At 46.8% G+C, this 22,772-nt stretch overlaps 1 protein-coding gene across 4 annotated transcripts in view; it reads right to left on the bottom strand.

Annotated features, from left to right (window-relative positions):
• Positions 1-17,982, bottom strand: part of Snx10 (sorting nexin 10) — a 68,725-nt gene extending 50,743 nt beyond the window's left edge. The window contains exons 1-2 of one of the 4 annotated variants that reach the window (XM_036182164.1): positions 17,833-17,982; positions 14,631-14,701 (exon numbers count right to left, since the gene is read on the bottom strand). The gene's annotated coding sequence lies outside the window, so the exon portion shown is untranslated. Of the gene's footprint in view, positions 1-720; positions 787-14,630; positions 14,702-17,832 lie in introns of those variants that run through there. The other 3 variants (XM_036182158.1, XM_036182162.1, XM_036182159.1) reach the window with 3 other exon arrangements.
• Positions 17,983-22,772: the final 4,790 nt, after the last annotated feature.

Below are 22,772 nucleotides of genomic sequence, written 5' to 3'. Positions count from 1 at the left end.
AAAAAAAAAACCCTCAGTTTTCCCTTCCTGGATCTGAAATGAGTTCCCGATAGCCAGGTCAGTGGTTTACTACTACCTGTGACTACAGCTTCAAGGGAGAGAGATGCTGTCTGCTGGCCTCCACAGGCACTGCCACACATGAGGCATACAGTCACACAAAGACACACAGATACATATAAATAAACACAAATCTTTAGCCGGGCAGTAGTGGCGTGCACTTTTAATCCCAGCACTCAGGAGGCAGAGGCAGAGGAATCTCAGTGAGTTGGAGGCCAGCCTGGTCTACAGAGTGAGTTCCAGAACAGCCAGGATTACACAGAGAAACCCTGTCAAAAAAAAAAAAAAAAAGACACTTTAAAAAAGAAATGTATACTATTGGGAGAGAGATGACTCAGTGGTTAAGAGCATTTGCTGCTCTGCTAGAAGACCTGAATTTGGTTCCTGGTGCCCACACCAGTAGCTCACAACTAACTGTAACTCCAGTTCCAAAGGATCATCTGAGGGTGCCTGCACCCGTGTGCACGTACCCACACAAATAATTCAAAGTAAAATAAATCCTTTTCTTTTCATCATTATTAAATCTCAGCACTTGCTCACAACAGGTGGACATATCAAGGGAGTTGCCCAAGGTTTTCAGACCAATGTATGAAAACAAGCCTCACAGAATCACCACAGTCACTCAATCAAAACCCCACACACTCAACAAGCCAAGGCACCAACCTGTTAAAAGGACGGACTTTGAAAATGCATCCTCGGAAACAAGCCACTTCTGTCTTATAAAGCAAAAAGGAATAGCGTTTGAAGAAGAAAGCTGTATTTCTACCTCTCGGGAGTCCTTAGGGGCTCCGGGTTTGCACATCAGTCTGATGACAGACTGGACATCCCGGGGTATTTTGTTCTTACAAAGCGAGCCCGCCTGAGCCTTAAGAGGAAGAGGGCGGAGACAAGCAGGGGGTGGGGCTTGTTATGTGACCACCGATTATGCAAAACCATGTCCGGCCCACTGGTTTCATTTGCCTGACTAATGGTTTAACTCTTTGTTGGCAAGTGTCCTGTTCCTCAGAGCGTTCTTCTCAAGCCACTGCAGCTCCTCAGGCTCGCTCTCCTCCACTGGCTAAACATGCAAAGTGAGAGGAAGCAAGTTCCCGACACAAACTGTTACAGGCAACGGGGAGCAATGGCCTTGGGGGAAAGACGTTCTTATGACATCAAATACGTCTTCATAGTCCACAATATCACACCTAAGGCTAAAAAAATCCTAAGAAGATAAACTTTAGCCGTGTGTTGGTGGCGAACGCCTTTAATCCCAGCACTCGGGAGGCAGAGGCAGACAGATCTTTGTGAGTTCGAGGCCAGCCGGTCTACAGAGCAAGATTCAGGAAAGGCGCAAAGCTACACAGAGAAACCCTGTCTTGAAAAACCAAAAAAAAAAAAAAAAAAAAAATGGCTGGGCGGTGGTGGCTTAAGCCTTTAATCCTAGCACACTCAGCAGGCAGAGGCAGGCAGATCACTGTGAGTTCAAGGCCAGCCTGGTCTACAGAGTGAAAACCAGGACAGGCACCAAAGCGACACAGAGAAACCCTGTCTTGAAAAAAAAAAAAAAAAAAAAAAAAAAAAAAGTCAGGGCTGAGCAGGTGGCACACATATTTAACCCCAGCAGAGGCAAGCAGATCTCTGTGAACTCAAGGCCAGCTTCGTCTACATAATCAAAAATTCATAGTCAAGATTTGGGCAGGGTAGCGCATGCTTGCCATCCCAAAACTTGGGATGTGGAAGCAAGAAGCGGATCTCCTTAGCTATAAAGTTCAAGGTCAGCCTGGGCCACATGAAATCCTGTGTCAAAGTACAAACAAGGGGCTAGAGAGACAGACAGTGATTAAGAGCACTGGCTATTCTTCCAGAGGACCTGGGTTCAATTCTCAGCACCTACGTGGCAGCTCACAACCATCTGTAACTCCAATTCAGAGGATCTGACATCCTCCTCTGGCCTCTGAGAGCACCAGGCACACACTGTGGTACAGAGACATACATGCAGGCAAAACACACACACACACACACACACACACACACACACACAAAATAAAAATAAGTATGTCTTTTAAAAAAAGGCACCATACGCTGAGCAGTGTTCTAACTGGCCTTCAAAGGAAGATTAAGAATGAGAAATACAAGAACCCCCAAAATGCTACAAACCAATCTCACCCAATTCAGTGACTTCCAACAGCAGAGATTCCTCATTACTCTTTTGTAAGTCAGTGTTAAGACATGGGTCTCTCCAGGCTAAAATCGAGATGTCCACTAGGGCACCACAAGGCCTGAGGTTACTTCTCCTCTGTCCATAGTCAGGAAAGCCTGTCAACTTTGAAGGACTCATCCAGAATAAGACCATGAAGATGGCTCACTTGCTACAAAATCCTGCCAACCTGAGTTTGATCTCCAGGGCCTACCGTAGGAGAAAAATGACTTTGGAAAGTTATCCTCAGATCTCACTCACACACACACACACACACACACACACACACACACACACACACTGTGTGACTTGCTCCCTGAGCTCCTACTGCTGTGACCCACATGATGGGCAGTGACCTTGAATTGGAGATCAGGCTAGGACTGGCTGAAGAACCAGCTACTGTTCCTCAGAGCTCAGTATCACTGAAGTGCAGCCTTCTATGCTTCACCGGGGCAGCAAAGAAGTACTTCCTGAGGTCAACACACAGAAGTTGATAACAACTATGGTCCAAGGGAGTCAGACTACATCTTGAGCTGAACTTGGCAATGTAAGAGTCTTCCATGGATTACTGGTGTGGAAGGTATGAAGGGTTTAGAGAGAGCAGCTGGGCAGGGTCAGTGTCCTGCAGAGAGGGCCTGAGGGATTACTGGTGAAGGTCAATCTCTAGTTGCTATGGAGATCCCAGGATATCGGAGATGCTATGACCTAGGAGAGCTATAGCAAAGGAATGGAGATGGCCTAAGGGAGAGCCTTTGGGGGCTGTGGACAGCAGAGCTGGAGAGACAGGGCTGCCCAAGCCCTTTGGAGCCCAAAGAATTGCAAGCTTCAGATGCCAGGCACTGAGCTCCACGATTTGGATCCACACTGCTAGATTTTGCTTTTGCTTTGCTGTAACTGTTCTTATGTCCTGGTTCTTCCCCATCCTGGCATGTACACATAGTATGTATACACTCACACAATAATAATTTGTATTTTTTTAAATCAAGTTCTCTAGCCAGGTATGTGGTATACACCTAATCTCAGCACTTGAAAAGTGGAAGCAGGTGGATCTCTATGAGTTCTAGGCCAGCCTGGGTCTAAAGAGCGAGTTCCAGGCCAGCCAGAGCTACACAGTGAGACCCTGTCTCAAAGAGAGAGGGGGAGAAAAATTAAGTTCCTTAACATAGCCACAGCCTGTAAAGTCCTTTTTTCCAAGCAAGTAAGTAAACCAATTCACAGATTTCAGGAATGAAAACTTACCTGTGATCTTTTTTTTTCTAACCTTTGAAGGCTGAGTCTTGGTCCCTGTCATCAGTGAAAGCTGCAGCACAGCAGACATGCTGGACACTGGGCGACAGTGCAATGTGGGTAAAGCACCAGCTTGCCCATCCCAACTACTCTTCAATTCCTTCCTTCCTTCCTTCCTTCCTTCCTTCCTTCCTTCCTTCCTTTCTTCCTTTCTTTCTTCCTTTCTTTCTTGAGATTTATTGATTTATTATGTATACAGTGTTCTGCCTACATATATGGCTGCAGGCCAGAAGAGGGCACCAGATCTCATTACAGATGGTTGTGAGCCATCATGTGGTTGCTGGGTATTGAACTCAGGACCTTTGGAAGAGCAGTCAGTGCTCTTAACTGCTGAGCCATCTCTCCACCCTTCAATTTCTTTCTTCTAGCTTCTTAATTTTAACACATTCAGGGGATGGTGAGATGGCTCAGCAGTTAGACACACATGCTGCTGCTCTTGCAAAGGACCTGAGTTCAGTTCCCAGAACCCATGTGGAGCAACTCACAGCTGCCTTTAACTCCAGATTCAAAGGGGACCAGATGCTTCTCTCTGTAGGCACCCACACACACATGCATGTGGCGTGCATGAGTTTGCACACATATACACCTACTTTTCAAAACAGATCCTGCAAAAATTTATCTATTTAATTGCTGTGAGATGTCTTTCTGTATGCTGTGAATATGTGTTGCTCTGATTGGTTGGTAAATAAAGTTGCTTGGCCAATGGTGAGGCAGAATAAGGTTAGTCAGTACAGGAGAAGAAAAGAGAGTGGGGAAGACACCAGCCTGCCGCCCAAGGAGCAACAAGATGCCAGCAGACCGGTAATGCCATGACCACATGGCAACATAAAGATTAATAGAAATGGGGGGCTGGAGAGATGGCTCAGGTTAAGAGCACTGTTTGCTCCTCCAAAGGTCCTAAGTTCAATACCCAGCAACCACATGGTGACTCACAACCATCTGTAATGAGATCTGGTGCCCTCATCTGGCCTGCAGAGATATGTGCAGACAGAACACTGTATACATAATAAATAAATAAATCTTTAAAAAAAAAAAAAAAAAAGATTAGCCAGGCGGTGGTGGCACACACCTTTAGTCCCAGCACTCGGGAGGCAGAGCCAGGTGGATCTTTGTGAGTTCGAGGCCAGCCTGGGCTACCAAGTGAGTTCCACGAAAGGCACAAAGCAACACAGAGAAACCCTGTTCAAAAAAAAAAAAAACAAAAAAACAAAAACAAAAAACAAAAAAAAAAGATTAATAGAAATGGATTGAGTTAAGTTATAAGAGCTAGCTAACAAGAAGCTTGACCCATAAGCCATATAGTTTGTAAATATACAAGCCTCTGTGTGTTTACTTGGGACTAAGCAGCTATAGGACGTGGGTGGGAGAGATTCGTCCCTACCACAGGGCCGAGTTGGCAACATTTAATGTATGAATAATTTGCCTACATGTATGTCTGTGCACCACATGCATGGCTCATACCTGCAGAGATCAGAAGGCATCAGATCCCCTGGAACTAGAGTTATGGTCAGCTATGCGTCAGCATGTGAGTGTTTGGAACTGAAACTATTCTCTGCAAGAAGAGCAAGTGACCCATTTCTCCAGCACATTTTTTAAAGTAATAAAAATATTTTTAATTTGACACATTTGGAAATGTGAAGAATATGAGTACAAAGTGAAAACTCCCCCCACCCCAGCCCGCCAGTCCTTTTCTTGAGACACTTTGTGCATATGCGAGTATATAGACATTTATTCCATATCCCTCTTTTCCTGCAAATGGTAACAACTGACACATCTTCCTATGCCTCATTCTTTATACTTAACTGTGTGGCCTGCACCCAGCGATCCATGGAATGCTCTCCTTTTTTACAGCTGCATACTACTCCACCATGAAGATGTACTGTTGCTCATTTTCACCAGCCACCCACTCACACACTCTTGTGCTATCACAATGCTCGGTGAAAACCTTTGTGAGTACAGCTGAGAAATAAATGTCTACAAGCAGAATTTCTCGGTTCATAAGGTCAGGTGAACTATTACCTATGACAGATATGCACCCTGCAGAGAATTCACAGTTGAGTGAGTTGTTTTCCCAATTCTCTCCTCAGATGATAAGCCCCCACATGCATAAGTGATTTGATTTAATTACATGTATTTGTACGTGTGCTGGCACATGTGCAAGCTTTGTGTGGAGGTCAGAGAACAGCTTATGAGAGTCAGCTCTCTCCTTCCATCTCCCAGAGACAGAGTTCAGGTCATCAGTCTTGGTAGTAAGCACCTTTACCTGCTGAGCCAGCCTGCCAGCTCTATTTAAGTGAGATTTAACTGGGGTGGGTTTTTTTTTTTGGGGGGGGGCCTTCCAAATATGTGCAAGGCCAAGGTCCTTTCATGTACTTATGAACTACTCATTTCTTCTGCATGAATTGTTTATACCCTCTAACCACTTTTGTTTGGGGTATTTTTGAGACAGGACAGGACAGTGATTCTCCTGCCTCAGCTTCTCCAGTGCAGAGCATTTTTTTTTCTCTTCTTGGCTGATTTACAGGTTTTCGTATTTTTTAGGAAAACTGAGTCTTAACAACATGAATTACAAATACGTTTTTCTGGTTTGTTGGGTTTCGTTGGTTCTGGGGGTTGCTTCACTAATTTTTTTTTTTTTTTAAGTAAATGAGTTTTATTTATCATTCTGTTCCTATGGTGCCCACCACACAGAGAAAGGCCATTTCTGTCCTAAATTTACAATTTCCTAGAGAGAACCCAGCCATGAACAGTAAAGTTCCACCATGGTCAAAACATGTACACAAACCACATGCTCCCAGACATACAGTATGGAGACAAATCAATTCTGCTCATAGAGCATGTACGTGGTTATTCAAGCAGGCTGTGCAAGGCTTGTGTGTCTCGTGGCAAAAGAAGTGTGGTGCACACTCACAAGCCTTGAATGCCAATTCTTCTCTCCGGTTGTACATGACCTCTCTCACCAAACACAAAGCACCCCCAAGCACTACCCTCCAGGGAGCAGTCAAAGGTAAGAGGCCTCCAAATCACAAATACCCAAGCCCCCACACTGCAACAGCCCCACCCGTGCACTTCAGGCCTCTCAAGTGAATCTACGAGGGGAAAACCCCATTCCAGAAGACAGGTCTTACCTGTGTGGGCCCTGTAAGCCACACCCCTCACAGTTGCCCAGCTATGTCTACCTCTGAACTCTTCTGCACACACAACAGGCCATTTCCACTGCCAACTCACTCCTCAACCAAAAGCCTTTTGTGCTTCCTATTCCCTTCATATCCCGCCCCCTCCATCTCTCTCACCCCACTCACCTCCACAGAGAGGCAATGCTCCATTTTTTTTAAAACCTTATCTTTATTGCAGTTAGTATTGTTTTAACCATTCATTTATTTCTGTGTTTATTATCTGTCATCTCAAAAGTCCCCAGAGGTCAGGGGCCTTGTCCAAATCATTTATGCTTTAAAACCCAGCATTCACTTAGCATGGTGCCTGGCAAAGAGTCAGTACTCAATAAATATTGGGTACATTAAACTTGACTGAATGAGTTCCAGAAAATTCTGTTTCTGCATCATCAAGTTTCTGAAAAGCTCAACTGTGGGGGGTCCAAAACAGCTTGACCACACAGCTGCCATGACAAGCTTAGAGGCCCAGACATAGCTTCTGGCTGGCAACACCTGGACCCAGGAAAAGCCAGAGCTGTCCTCACCCAGGGAGGGCCTGAATCTAAGGGGAAATACATGACATTCCAAACATTCCCTATACCCCTAGACAAATGTCAGCTGATCAGGGTCCTGAACCCTGGAAATCCCCTCACCTCTGCTATGATTAAAAAAACAAAAACAAAAAAACCACCCTACTTGGGCTCTGGGCTCTCTGCTCTCACAGAGAGACCAAGCTCAGAGCTTGAAAAATAAGACCCTTTGCTTTTACATAGGGAATTCCATCTCCGTAGTGGTTTTTTTTTTTTGGGGGGGGGGAGGGACAGTCTCCGAGACCTGGGCATAACACCAACCACCTGTGATGAAAAGGTGTACATAAGAACAGTAACCTCTTATTCCAGCCCACCTCTCTCCATCATTAACCCTTAATCACATGATGAAAAAAGCACTTCCCCAGCTCTGGACACAGCTAAAAATCTAAACAACACACTGCTTTCACTGTCTCCTAGTTCTTGATTCCTATAAAAAAAAATAATAATGTTAACATTTTGCCCTAAAAATTCAAAAGGGAAGGGCTCAGAGGCCCTACCTCTCCCTGAGGATTTAGAGGCAATTAATGATTGATGGGCGTGGTGGTTTTAATGAGAATGGTCCCCACAGCCTCATATATTTGCATGCTTTGGCCCTAGACAAAGAACTGATTAGAAGGATTAAGAAGTGTGGTCTTGCTCGGCGGCGGCGCAGGCCTTTAATCCCTGCACTTGAGAGGCAGAGGCAGGCAGATCTTTGTGAATTCGAGGCCAACCTGGTCTACAGAGCAAGATCCAGGAAAGGCGCAAAGCTACACAGAGAACCCCCCCCCAAAAAAAGAGTAGGTAACAAGGAGGTGTGTCACTGGGGGTGGGCTCTGAGGTTTCAAAAGCCCAAACCTAGTCTCTCTTATCCTTGTCTGTCTCTCTGTCTCTGTCTGTCTCTGTCTCTCGCCCCCAACCCTCTGTTAGCTACAGATCAGGATAAAGTATTTCTCCAGCACCATGCCTGCCCCTGTGCTACCATGCTCCCTGCCATGATAACAATGGATTAACCCCCTGAAACTGTAAGCCAGCACCCAATTAAATGCTTTCTTTCATGAGAGTTTCCTTGGGCATGGTGTCTCTTCCCAGTGACAGAACACTAGCCAAGTCCATGGGGGAAAGAGACATTTTTCTCAACTTTCTAGTCCACTGGTAAAGTGTTCATATTCCTGTAAACAGCCCCTCCCCGTGGTCCTGTAATGTGACCCATCAAGTAGAAGAGGGACAGGTTTGGAAAGAGAAAGGAAATCACCAGGAGGGGACAAGAGACATTTGTGGGAGAATATGATCAAAATGTAATGCATAATGAACCCTTTCGTGATGCATAGTTCACATAAGCTAACAAGACATCTTTTAAAAAGAAAAAAGTGGGTGGCTGAAGGTGTATCTCAGTTGGCAAGTGGATCTCTGTGAGTTCAAGGCCAGCCTGGTGTACACATCCAGTTCAAGGACAGCCAGGGCTACACAATAGAAAGACCCTGTTTCAAAAAAAAAAAGGAGAGAAGAAAAGGCCTGAGCCACCTAACTAGGCCTTAATACATAAGGGTTCTGTCCTTGATTACGTCATCAGCCTAGGATGTGGCCCAGCCTAAAAAGTGGGCGGGGGTGGGCCCTCCCCTTTTCTCTTTTCTGTTCTCTTCCTTCTGCACAGTCTCTTTCTCTCTCTCTCTCTCTCTCTCTCTCTCTCTCTCTCTCCCTCCCTCCCTCCCTCCCTCTCCCTCTCCCTCTCAAAAAAGCTCTAGAAAGGTAACCATGGCTCGTGACTTTCCTCCACCGGCTGGCCGCCGCCCGATTTAACCAACAGATACTGGCAGAGGATAAGGAGGAAAACCAGGACCAGCATGAGACTTTTTTTTTGGTTTGTTTTTTGGTTTTTGGTTTTTGGTTTTTGGGTTTTTTTTTTGGGGGGGGGGGTTCCGAGAGAGGGTTTCTCTGTCCTGGACTCGCTCTGTAGACCAGGCTGGCCTTGAACTCACAGAGATCCGCCTGCCTCTGCCTCCCTAGTGCTGGGATTACAGCATGAGACTTTTAAGGCATGAGGCAGCTGGCAAGATGGCTTGGAGAGGAAAGGCACTTGCCATGCAAGCCTGGTGACCTGAGTTCAAACCGGAACCACATAGGGGTGGAAGGAGAAAACAGACTCCACAGAGTTGTTCCAAACTATGGCACCGGAGACTGGAGTTTTATCCTGTTACCAGGCAGGGCCCCAGGTCTGACACCCCATAACCTGCAGACACCTGCACACACATACCCCAAAAACTGGCTCCTAACTGGTTTTCTGGGTTTTTTTGAGTTTGGACCCAAGCTGGCTGTGGTGGAATAATATTTTTGTACACTGTAAAGATGTGTCTTTGCCAAGGTACCTTCTGATTGGTTTAATAAAGAGCTGAACAGTCAATAGCTAGGCAGGAAGAGGTTAGGCTGGACTTCGGGCAGAAAGAGAGGAAGAGGAGATGAATCCAGACACCAGAGGACGTGGAGAGGAAACAGGAGGCGCACGACAGACGAGAAGTAAAAGCAACACAGCAAAATGGAGACTAATATAAATGGCTTAATTTAAATTATAAGAGCTAGTGGGACAAGCCTAAACAACAGGCCGAGCTTTCAAAATTAGTAAGTCTCTGTGTCAGGATTTGGGAGCTGGCAATCCCCCCCCCAAAAAAAAGCCTGTTATAGCTGGCTGCAAACTCACCACACAGGCAAGGGTATCCTTGAACTCCTGCTCAAGTGCCAGGACCCCAGGTGCGCGATACTGGGTCCAGTTTTGTTACTCATGCCCTCTAACACAACGTTAACACATTGGTTATGGTGGCGCTGCTTGTGGCTGGCCACCGGAGGAAAGTCACGAGCCATGGTTACCTTTCTAGAGCTTTATTGGGAGGGAGAGGGAAAGAGAGGGAGGGAGAGGGAGAGAGGGAGGGAGAGAGGGAGGGAGGGAGGGAGGGAAGGAGGGAGGGAGAGAGAGAGAGAGAAAGAGAAAGAAAGAAAAGACCAGAGAAACAGAGAGACCGCACAGAGGGAAGAGAGCGGAAAGAGAAAAGGGAGACACACAGAGGGCCTGCCCGCTTTTTAGGCTGGGCCTCCATCCCAGGCTGATGACGTAATTAAGGACAGAATCCTTACACCTGTAGCTTCAGTTCACGCAGACATGCTATAATACTTCATGGCAAGTTCAAGCGCTGCCTCCCCTACATCTTCTGCTCAGTTTTGCTGAGAGCCTAAAACCACCCTAAGAAATAAAGACCACTGGGGGCAGGGAGGTGGGGGTGCGCCTGGGAGGAGTTAAGGGGAGGAGTTGGAGGTGAATAGGATCCAAATACATAGAATGAATTCTCAAAGAATTAATTAAAATAATGAAAACTTTTACAAAAGGAAACAACGGCCACTAAGCCACAGGAAGAACTTGGACAGAGGACACAATGGAGAAGGGGTCAGCTGACTCACAGACCAGTGATTGGAAGAAGGCTGGTGTCACAGGCAGGGTGAGGGCAAGGCAGAGGTCAGAAAAAAAGACTGAGCTCAAGAACAAGCTAGCACAAGATAGGGCATCCACCATTCCTGTGTTGGGCTAAGATTAGGAAGGGCACAGGTTCATGAGGGTTAGAGAAAGAGCCACTGAAAGTTCTGCCTCACACTGAGACCCTCTCCTTACAAAGAGAGAGGTGGGGCTGGATGTGGTGGCTCACACTTGGAACACCGGCTCTTGGAAAGCAAAGGAAGGATTCCTCAAGTTCAAGGGCAGCGTGAATTCCAGGGCATCCTGGGCCACTGACGGAGACACTGCCTCATAATCACGAAACGGAAACAAAAAGTACAAGTATTGCAACACACGGGCAATCACCACCTTCGACACAGACGCCAAGAGCCGGTGCTGGGCGGAGTTTTCAATCAGGAATTACATGTGACCTACATTGTGGCCATCATCTTCAAGGGTCAGATCACTAACTCTTAGACATCCAAGGCCTGGATCAAGAAGTCAAAGGTAAGACACAGAAAGTCCTTCTAGAAGGAAGTGAAATGTCAGAGTTTATTCCTAACTCCATTTTTGACGAAACACTGAAGTAATGCCAGGTTATCTGATATGTCCACAGACTCAGCTCTGCCAAGTTCTCAAAACAGGGAGGTCACAGTTTTTCAGTTTTCCACCATTGCTCAACCATCAGAGAAATGAGCTAAACATAAAGTGAGCGATGGCCAGGACCCTGATTCCAATCCTAACACTGATTTCCCAGCATATGGAACGTGGCTGTGGGCTGGAGAAGGGTCTGATCATGGCTAGGCAAACAGATAAAAAGGCTATACGTTAGCTTTCTCTCTGAGACCCACATTCCAGTCTTCCAACCCAAGTAGACCCCCAGCCTTCACACACAGCAGGATCAGCATACCTCCCCCACCTCCTCCAACAGCATTCTACTGCCTGCTCTGCCAGGAAGAGATCATTACTGAATCCTAGCACCATACAGATCTCCTGGTATGTCTGTGACTTCAAGGAGTACGAGTTCCCCACATACACAGTCATGTTCTGCCCTGTCCACTAACCATATAAGCTTGTACTCACAGAAGAGGAACTGGGGGATGGCAAGATGACTCAGCGGATAAAGGAACTTGGTAAACGTGATAAGGAACTTGATAAACACCATTCCTGATGATCCGGATTCAATCTCTGAAATGCACATGTGGAAGGAGAGAACGCCCACATGTTGTTCTCTGACCCTAACACTTGCCTGCTGTGGCACACACGCATACACAAAGAAGTGCACACATAGCATGGCACACACACCATGTCTTAGCTACATGTCTATTGACCGAGGCAATCTATAAAAGAAGTGTTTAGGGGCTGGAGAGATGGCTCAGTGGTTAAGAGCACTTGTTCATCCAGGAGACCAGGGTTCAATTACCAGCACCCACATGGTGGCTCATAACTGTCTGTAACTCCAGTTTCAGGGCATCCAATCCCTTCTTCTGGCCTCCAAAGATACCAGGCACAGATGTGGTAGACAGATATACAGACAAGACACCCATACACATAGAAACAAAAACAAATGAATATTTTTAAAAATGAGCACTTAATCTGGCTTATGGCTTCAGAGGTTGACAGTCCATGATGACAGAGCAAAGGAATACTGCAGAGCTCACATCTTGATCCACAACCACCAGACAGACAGAAAGAGCACTGGGAATCATAGGAGTCTTTAGAAACCTCCAAGCCCACCTCCTCCTACAAAGCCACACCTCCTAATCCTTCCCAAACAGTTCCACCAACTAGAGCCCAAGTATTCAAATCTATGAACTTAGAGGGGTCATTCTCATTCAAACACACATAATAAAGAAAGAAATGAAGCTAAAACTGAGAGAGCAAGTGGGTGGTGTCTACAATAACAGAATAAAGGTTCTGGCGCACAGGGGAACGCAGGAAGGGAGGGGCCTGGAGCTACACAGGTAGCTTCTCCTTTAATCTTGTAGAGTCAACTGACAGACAAACCCTAGAGTAGGGTTAGGCTTCTCCATCAGTGATGAAGGGGCTGAGTTTGTGAAACAAGAGAGCTCAGAACTAGAACTGGGGATGCAGCTCAGTGCTACAGCCTTTGCCCAGCAGGCTCTAAGAGGCCCTGAGTTCCATCCCCAGCACAGAAGGGAAGTCTCTGGCTTACCAATGACTTCTGAAGCCATGGGAACAAGCCTGACTTGTACAGTCTGTGCCAGCCTTGGAGAAGGAGAAACAGATGCCCAGGTCTCACTGTGAGCCCTGAGGCCCAGAATCTCCTCCTTCCCACATGATTCTTATGGATAAAATGTCCAAGGAGGCCAGCAAGATAGCATAGCTGATAGTATCACTTGCCACCAAGCCCAAAGACCTGAATTCAATCTCTGGAACCCACATAGTGAAAGAGAACCAACCTCAACAAGCTGTCCTTTGACCTCCACACCTGCAATGCCGTGACACACATGCGCACCCAGGTAACATGAAACACACACACAATATTTTTTTTTTTTTTTTAATGTTTGAAAACCACAGATCCAGGGAGACAGTGTGGACAAGAAGAAGATGCATTGGGCGGATCTCAGGGAAGTTGAGGATCAGGCCAGATGAAGCAGAAGTGGCCAGAGAAGCGGAAGATGGCTGAGGGGCCTGGAATCAAAATGCGAAATGAGAAAGATGACCGCATGAGAGCTTGGCAGGCGTTAAGTTTAAAGTCAAGTGTGGTCAGTGTCAGTTAAGCGGCAGCGTTCCCGGCGGCCATGCCGACGACGAAGGGACGGAGGAGAGTGCTGGATGTATCTGGGGCGGAAGAGTCACGGGCCATGGTTACCTTTTTAGAGTTTTATTGGGAGAGGGAGGGAGAGAGACGGTGCGGATTGGGGAGAATACGGAAGGGGAGAGTACAGAAAGAGAGGACCCAGAGAGAACACGCCTGCCTTTTAGGCTGGGACGCAGTCGCAGGCTGATGACATAATTAAGGACATAATCCTGACATCCAGTGCCAGGCCAGCCATGTGAGGAGCATGAACATAGAGAAATCCCAAGGAGAGGCGCAGGGGACCCAGGAGCCTTAGAGCCCATGGGAGACAGGGACCATGTGCTTGAATGTCAGGCTCCAAAAGGCTACTGCTCGGCAGCCTGGGGCATCCTTACACATGCTAGTGCGGACTAGGGGTCTGCCTCTGTCCTTTGGTGTCCCTTCACTCCTCTCACCCCCTTTTCCGTCTTTCCGTCCCCTAATAAAAAAGGGCTCCAGACTGTCTTTCTTTCCATTGTAAACAGGTCCCTTTTGTAACTTAACACCTAGGACTGGGTACCTTCACGATTTGAAGAGACATTAGCACACGGCTCTGCAGGTGCATGGTGTGAGCAGCAGCAGCTGTGCTCTGAAGGCCTCAAAGTGCAGGGAGCATGCGCACAAGAAAGACATCACATGGCCAAAGAGCGGCACAGAGGTCAGCCTCCGGCTTCTACCACAACTTTCTCACAGGAGATTTAATTCAGGGTCCTGGGAGAACTGTCTTTGATCCCTTTAAGGGCAAAGCCCTCAGTCACCCAAGGACTCCCACTGGGCCCCACCTCTTATAAGTTTTACAACCTGTCATGGGTTCACACTGGGGACAAACTCTTGATCCCTTGGGGGACAAGCAACAACGCCAAACTGATTCAATACTAATGTTGACAGCCATCAAATCTAGTACAAATATTCCACTAGACTCCAAAAGCAGCACCTAAGAAGAGCCTGCCCCTTGAAGAACTGTAGTGGAACAGAACTGTCTAAGAAACTGAATTCTTTGTACATGCGTGTGTTTGGGTTACTGATGAATCGTTAACTCAGTATTCAACAACGTTGCCAAAATAAAACCTCATGTAATTATTAACAAAACAAAGCAAAAAAAAATTACCTTTCATATCTTCCTAAAGGATTCAGGAATTGGACAAGGAGGCACACAACTATAATCCCAGCACTTGGGAGCTGAAAAATAGGAGGATCAGGAGTTCAAAGCCAGTCTCAGCTATATCACATTTTTAAAAAAAAGGGGCCGGGCGGTGGTGGCGCACGCCTTTAATCCCAGCACTGGAGAGGCAGAGCCAGGTGGATCTCTGTGAGTTCGAGGCCAGCCTGGTCTACAGAGCGAGATCCAGGAAAGGTGCAAAGCTACGCAGAGAAACCCTGTCTCGAAAAAAGACACCCCCCCACCAAAAAAAAAAAAGGACTTAGGGAGGCAGTGAAATGGCTCATGGTAAAGGTCTCTGCTGCCAAACCTGCAATGCTGAGTTCATTCCCCAGGATCTCATGATGGAAAGAGAGAAGTGACTTGTCTTCTGATTTCCATTTATGTGCAAGGGCATGTAAACGCACATATGAATATACACTCACACACAAAAAAATAAACAAATAAATAAGTTTGTAATTACAAAATTACAAAATAAAAAAAAAAAAAAGATTTAGGATACTGGGCACACACCTGTGATCCAGCACTTAGAAAGTAGACGCAGGAACATCAAGCCTCCAAAGCCTCACTACATATTGTGTTTAAAGCTAGCCCTGAGCCACAGCAGATTCTTTCTCCAAACTAACTAATTAATTAATTAATTAGTGCCAGGTATGGTGGCTCACGCCTGCAGCCCCAGCACTTGGGAGTTCAAGGCCTTCCTCAAGTACATATAAGAGTAGCTCCTGCTTGTAATCAAAGCACTTCGGAGAATCGGGAGCTCATGGTCATCCTCTGGCACACTGCAAGTCAGAGACCAGTCTGGGCCACATGAAACACTGTCTAAAAAATAAAAAGAATTAAAAAAATAGGGCCAATCATGGTGACACCTTCAATCTCAGCACTCGGGAGGCGGAGGCAGGCAGATCTCTGAGTTCGAGGTCGGCCTGACCTACATTCGGAGTTCCAGGACAGCAGTTTTGTTACTTTGGAGACAAGGACTCCTAAGGTTAAGGATGGCTTCAGGCTCCTGATCATCTTGCTTCCGCCTCCCAAGTGCTGGGATTACAGATGTGCACCACCAGGTCTGACTCTGCCAACAATAGCTAGCCAACAAGAGTTCCAAAATTTCAACTCAGAAGGATCTGAAACCAGAAAGAAGCTGTGGTTAGTGCGAAGTCCCATATAGCTTCTAGTTGGGACCACATCTGGAGAGTCTATATGTTAACCTGCACCTATTACATAACTAGGAAAAAGACCTTTGGTGATAACAGCCCTAAAATAGCCCTAAAATCTGGGGGGACTTCCAAGTGCTAACCATCATCTTAGCCCAACCCTTCTCTGTTATTCTCCAAAATGAAACCCACTGTAGGCTGTACCCTGTTTTCTGGCAGTTCCCCTCCTTTCAACACAGCCCTGAACTGAAAGAGGAAAGAGAAACCAGTTCCCCCAATGGCTTAACTCATGCCAGGGCTGGAAAGAGAGATCAAGAGAGGGCAAGGTAGAGGGGAAGCGCTGTGGTGGGTCATAAGGGCAACGCTAACATGCAGAAGGGAATGGCTTATTTGTACTTTCAAGACACCAATCTCTGAAGGTCTTCCCATAACTTCTGAAATCAAAGGAGTTGGGTAACACAGTCCAGAGCAGAGGAGCATGAAGTATGATGGCCAAGAGATAGCAACCCCACCCCATTGCCACCATGGGCACACCTCCTTGGGGGCAGTGCCAGCCAGGCTCGTTTCTGTAATTAAGAATGCGCTGACAAGCTGGGTGGTGGTGGCGGCGGCGGCGCTTGCCTTTAATCCCAGCAAAGGCAGAGCCAGGAGGATTTCTGTGAGTTCGAGGCCAGCCTGGGCTACACAGTGAGTTTCAGGAAAGGTGCCAAAGCTACACAGAGAAACCCTGTCTGGGAGGGGCAGGGAAATGTGTGTAGACTTTGGGGGGCTGGAGAGATGGCTCAGCGGTTAAGAGCACTGGCTGCTCTTCTAGAGGTCCTGAGTTCAATTCCCAGCACCCACATGGTGGCTCACAACCATCTTAATAGGACCTGATACCCCTTCTGGTATGCAGTTATACATGCAAAGCCACTTATGTATAAAGTATTAGTAAATAAAATAAAAAAAAATAAGTGTGATAGCCCTTTCAGTTAAAAAAAAAAAAAACAAAACAAAACAGAATGCGCTGACAGAAGAAACCCGGATGGATGGTCAGTTAACTAGAAGCAGCTGCTAACAAGGTCTTTTACAGCTTCACACAGTCACTTCTAAATATATCTACATTTATATCATTATTCAAAACAGTCTGTCAGTCAATCTCAACTCTACTACCCCTTTAAAAATAAAAAAACGGGGGGCTGTGGTGCACCTCAGCAGTAAGGTGCTTGCTAATATGCTCCAGACCATGGGCTCCATCCCTAGGACCAGAAGGGAGGAAGACACCTAGAGGTTGGGTGAAATCGGAATGACGGTCCTGGCTGTATCCTTGCTTTAGAGACAGGAATCACGCGAAGCCATGCAGACTCCTCAACCTCACTTGAGATACTGTTGCCAGGACACTTAACCTCCACCTCCTGAAAAGCCCCTCAAAGATGGGCCAATGGTCGGGGGAGTCTCCTAATGCCCCCAACCCCCTCCGGCCACTCCCACAAGCCCACTCCCAGGAGAGGAGGGGTTTTCATACACCCCTCGACCGGGTGCTTTCTGCTCCCCCATCTCGGACCTTGGTTTCACCTGTCGCAAACTGAAAGGGTTGATGGAGATCACGCCAAGCCCCCCACTCTGCTCTCAATTTCTAATCCATCGCTCTCCACGCGCCTGTGCCTTGCGGAAAGAGACATCCCGTGACCATCCCCTGTACAATCCTTGTAATTTTAGCAAAGTGTGATGTGTCCAGAACGGATAAACAGGCTGTTGCTTCCCTGTGTCATCAAACCCGATCATCAACAACGTGGGCTCCTCCGCGGCCTTTTCCATCAATCCCACAATCCCATGAAGAAGGGGGGGAGAAAAAAACCTTCTTTACCCCTTCCAGCCTCTAAACTCAAAGATGCCCGGCCTTGCATTCAGGGGCAGGAAAAATAAAAAACCCGCCCGCGGCAGCATCTTCCGCGTCCCCGGCCGGGCTGAGCAGGTGCCCGCCACCCGGCTCCCTCCCCGAGGCTCGGCTTACTCACGCGCGGTCTGGGCGGCGGCGGCGGCGGCGGGCCGGGAGGACCGCGGAGTTTGCTGACTCAAGGCGCGGCGGCGGCGAGCGCCCAGGAGCGCACCCGAGGAGCGAGGAGCGCAGCCCCGCGTCCAGCGCACGCAGCGCCCTGCGCGCCCGCCCCGCCCTGCGCGCCCGCTGCCCCCGCCCCGCGCCACTGCCAGCCTCCTACAGGAACGTGGGAACAGCCACCTAGCTCGTGGGTCTGTCTCTCTCCACCCGGCAGTGAGCGATGAGGGAGGTTGGGAACAGACAAACATTAACAGCGGGATCTCCATGGAGGGCGTGTGACTGTTTGCTATAAAAATATTTTTAACTTCTCTGTAATTTCTTTAAAAAAAAATCTCTTTTTTCATGAACTATGAGGAGAAAGCTCTGAGATCTGCCAAAGCTATGCACACTTCCTAAATACCATCTTGGGCTGGATCTCACCCACCTGTGTGCATGGAACACTCAGTCTCACCCACCTGTGTGCATGGAACACCTCAATCTCACCCACCTGTGTGCATGGAACGCCCCAGTGGTCCAGGATGGGAAGATGGCTCAGCTTTAAGAAGCACATTTTGCCCTTTCAGAGAACCTGGTTCCTAGCAGACAGACAGACAGACAGACACACACACACACACACACACACACAGAGAGCAGCTCACAACTGCCTGTAACTCCACCTCACCACCTTCTTCTGTACAGGCACCCACGTGCTACACATTCATACAAGCTGGAAAAATACTCATAAAATAAAATGAATAAATTTAAAGACAGAAAATCTCAGTGATGAACATGTTAGTGAGTTCTTTGAATCTGGGACCACCCAGGATCTTCCTGGAAATGCTGTCTGTGATTGTATTCCACAGTTACACTGCATTCTGAACAAAACTTTCCAAAATGCAATGTCTTATCTTGGACTTGTATCTCTGAGTCCTGAATCACTGGCATTTAATGACCTAAATTGCACCCAAGCTATGATGTACGTGTGGTAATTTGAAAGAAAATGGCCACCAAAAGGAGTGGCACTATTAGGATGTATGGCTTTGTTGGAGTACAAGTGTGGTCTTGTTGGAGGAAGTGTGTCACTGTGGGGGCAGACTTTGAGGTCTCATATATGCTCAAGATACTGCCCAGTATCTCAGATCACTTCCTGTCGCCCTCCGGTCAAGATGCAAGAACCCTCTGCTCCTTCTCCAGCACCATGTCTGCCTGAATGCTGTCTTGCTTCCTGCCATGGTTTAAAGGACTGAACCTCTGAATTGTAAGTAAGCCACCCCAACTAAATACATTCATTGTAAGAGTTGCCATGGTCATGGTGTCTCCTCAGAGCAATAGAAACCCTAAGACAGGGCTGTAGAGATGGCTCAGAGGTTAAAAGCACCCACTGCTCTTCTGGAGGTCCTAAGTTCAATTCCCAGCAACCACATGGTGCCTCACAACCATCTGTAATGAGATCTGATGCTCTCTTCTATATACATAATAAATAAATCTTTTTTTAAAAAAAAAAGAAAGAAACCCTAAGACAATGTGCAACCATCATTTTTTGTTTGTTAGTTTGTTTAACCTTCAAATCCTTATCTGAATGAGTAACATTCATTGCCTGAAAAACAAAAAACAGCACGTCTAAGATCCTGAGTGCCCGTTAAATCCAGACTAATTAAGAACCTGCCTTCGGACTTCTGCATTTGGTGGAGCTCACTATGTAGACAAGGCTGGCCCAGATCACACTGCCATCATCCAGCCTTGTCTCCCAAGTGCTGGGATTACAAATACAGATGTTCTCCACGACACAACATCTAAGAGCCTGACTTCTCAACTCTAGGCAGAGCCACAAGCAACCTCTCCAGTGTCTACTGTTAAAGTTAGGGCCCAGAGAAAGGAAGAATATGAAAATAATTCAAGATAGAAAGAGGCTACAATCAGCCAGGCATAGTGGTACTTGCTTGTTATTCTAAATGCTGAGATTTCAAGCACACACTACTGCACTGAAGTTTTGTTTGTTACTTTATTTTTTTCTCCTTGAGATAGGGTCTCACGGTGTAGCCCAGCCTGGCCTTGAACTCATCACCCATCTGCCTCGATGTGCTCAGTAGTAGAATTACAAACATATATCACCACACTCACCTAATAAGAGCACTTACTATTCTGGCAGAGGGCCCAGGTTCAGTTCCAGCACACATGGTGGCTCACAGCCATCTGTAGGCCTCAATGCAGTACATGTACAGACATGCATATAAAATGCTCACACACACAGGAAATAAAATAATCTTAAAATTAAAAATTTGTTTTGGTCTAATTCAGCAGTGTGGTAACTATTTTTCTGGGTTAAGAATCATAATTTATGCCAGGCAGTGGTAGCGCATGCCTTTAATCCCAGCACTCGGGAGGCAGAGGCAGGTGGATCTCTGTGAGTTCAAGGCCAGCCAGGTCTACAGAGTGAGATCTAGGACAGGCACCAAAACTACACAGAGAAACCCTGTCTCGAAAAAACAAACAAACAAACAAACAAAAAAGGGTTGGGGATTTAGCTCAGTGGTAGAGGCTTGCCTAGCAAGCGCAAGGCCCTGGGTTCGATCCTCAGCTCCAAAAAAAACAAAAAAACAAACAAACAAAAAAGAATCATAACTTACAATCTGAATTCAAGGAACTGTTAGAGCCACCTTTTAAAGGCTGTGACAGTTTTGTTATACCATCAGTGAAAACCAGTAAAATCTCTAATCTGTTCTAATTAAGAAACATTGAGCTAGGTGGTGATGGTGCACACGTTTAATCCCAGCACTCAGAAGGCAGTGGCAGATAAATTTATATGAATTCAAGGCCAGCCTGGTCTATATAGTGGATTCCAGGATAGCCAAGGCTAAATAGAGAGACCTTGTCTCTAAAAAAATAAAAGAAAGAAAGATAGAAAAAAAGATATCCTGTCTAGGGCTGGAAAGATGGCACAGTGGTTAAGAGCATGTGATGTTCTTCCAGAGGATACATGTTCCTTTTGAAGCACCTACATAGATAAACCCAACTCCAGGAGATCTGATGCCTCCCTCTGGCCTTCTTGAACACACACACATAAAAATACATGTTTTGCCGGGCATTGGTGGCACACACCTTTAATCCCAGCACTCGGGAGGCAGAGCCAGGTGGATCTTTTGAGTTTGAGGCCAGCCTGGTCTACAGAGCGAGATCTAGGAAAGGTGCAAAACTACACAGAGAAACCCTGTCTCAAAAAACCAAAAAAAAAAAAAGTGTTCACACACTGTAGGTGACCTCAGAGGACAACTGCAGGAGGCGGTCCTTTCCTTCCTGGGAATCTGTCTCAGGTCCTCAGCTTTGATGGCAGGCACCTCCAGCTGCTGAGCCATCAGCTCAGCAGCCTAATATCTTTTTTTAGTAAGTGCAATTCTCAGTTGATGGAGCCTGAGGATATGAGGTCTGTGATGTCCAGATAACCCAGAGCAAAGCACCTCATCCCTCTGCACAGGTTCCTTATCTGAAACAACACCTGCTCAACGAGGGTGCTTGGGAAATCATGGATATAACAGCTCCAATTTACAGAGTAGGAAAGAGCTTCCTACTTAGTACTTAGACATTACTGTGTTCCACGAACGTCTCATCTTTACTGAATTAATGGTTGCAAGTATGTGAATGTCACCTTGTGGCAGCTCTTGAAGAAGGGGGCTTGCTTTATTCATTCACAGTTTCAGCGCTGTGCCAGGACCAAGTGAAAGTGCCAGCTGTCTCTCTCTGGAATGTTACACTTGGATAAGAAGAAGGTGGGGAGACCGGAGTGAAAGGCAGTGGTCTGAATGAGAGGCCCCCAAGGCTCATATAATTGGTCCCCAGTTGGTAGAAGTGTTTGGGAAATTTCAAAAGCTAGGCCATTTCCGGTTAGCTCTCCACCCCCCATCTCCCCGCATCCCTTCGGCTCCCAGTCCCTCCCCACCCCCTGCGCCTCGAACTTGCCGATTAGGATGTAAGCTCTTAGCTACTGTTCCATGCCTGCCTGTCTCCTACCATGCTTCCCACCATGGTGACTCCGAAGCTGTGAGCCCCAATAAATGTCCTCTCGAATGAGTTGCCTTGGTCATGGTGTTTCATCATGTCAAAAGAGGAGTAATAAAGACAGAGGGAGATTACTTTTCATCCCTTATCTTTTTGAGTGCATTAAAAACATACACAGACAAACACTGAAGCTAAGATAGTGTAGGAACCTGAAAAATTCCGCCTCCATCCTCTTCAGATCCCTGCTGGGATGAAGATAAAATGTCATAAAAAAGATTAACGGGGGGGAGGGGACCATACAAATTTATGTATTTATTATTCCGTTTATCTGTTTCCTCTGCATGCACGCCCACAATAGAGGCACAGAAGTCAGCGGTCTTGCCTTTCAGGTGCTTCTTCTCTGCTTCCACCATGTTGGTCCTGGGGATTGAACACAGGTCATGAAGCTTGGCAGAAAGCAACTTTACCTGATAAGCTACCCTACCTAGCCATACAGATGTAGGCCGAGCATGGTGCCCCACGCCTGTACGTCAGGATTCAGAAAGTGGAAGCAGAAGGATCAAGTTCTAAGTCATCCTTGGCTACGTAGCAAGTTCAAGGCTCATCAGAATCTAAAGGCTCTGAAAATCCAGACAGTTGGGATCGATTACTTTTTTTTTGGGGGGGGGGCGTTGAGACAGGGTTTTTCTGTGTAACTTTGCGCCTTGCCTGGAACTCACTTTGTAGACCTGGCTGGCCTCAAACTCACAGAGATCCACCTGCCTCTGCCTCCGAGTGCTGGGATTAAAGGTGTGTGCCACCACTGCCAGGCGTCGATTACTTGATTGACAAAGCATAGTAAATTGCAAAAAAAGTTACTGAATTATGTAGGAGTCCTAAAAGATAAGAGTCTAGAAAGATCTGCACAGAATGCTCTTGATTTCAACT

The sequence above is a fragment of the Onychomys torridus genome, chromosome 3, assembly GCF_903995425.1.
Source record: "Onychomys torridus chromosome 3, mOncTor1.1, whole genome shotgun sequence".
In the NCBI taxonomy this organism is placed as follows: Eukaryota; Metazoa; Chordata; class Mammalia; order Rodentia; family Cricetidae; genus Onychomys; species Onychomys torridus.
Note: the sequence above shows the minus strand (reverse complement) of the source record. Positions and strands in the feature narration are given on the sequence as shown.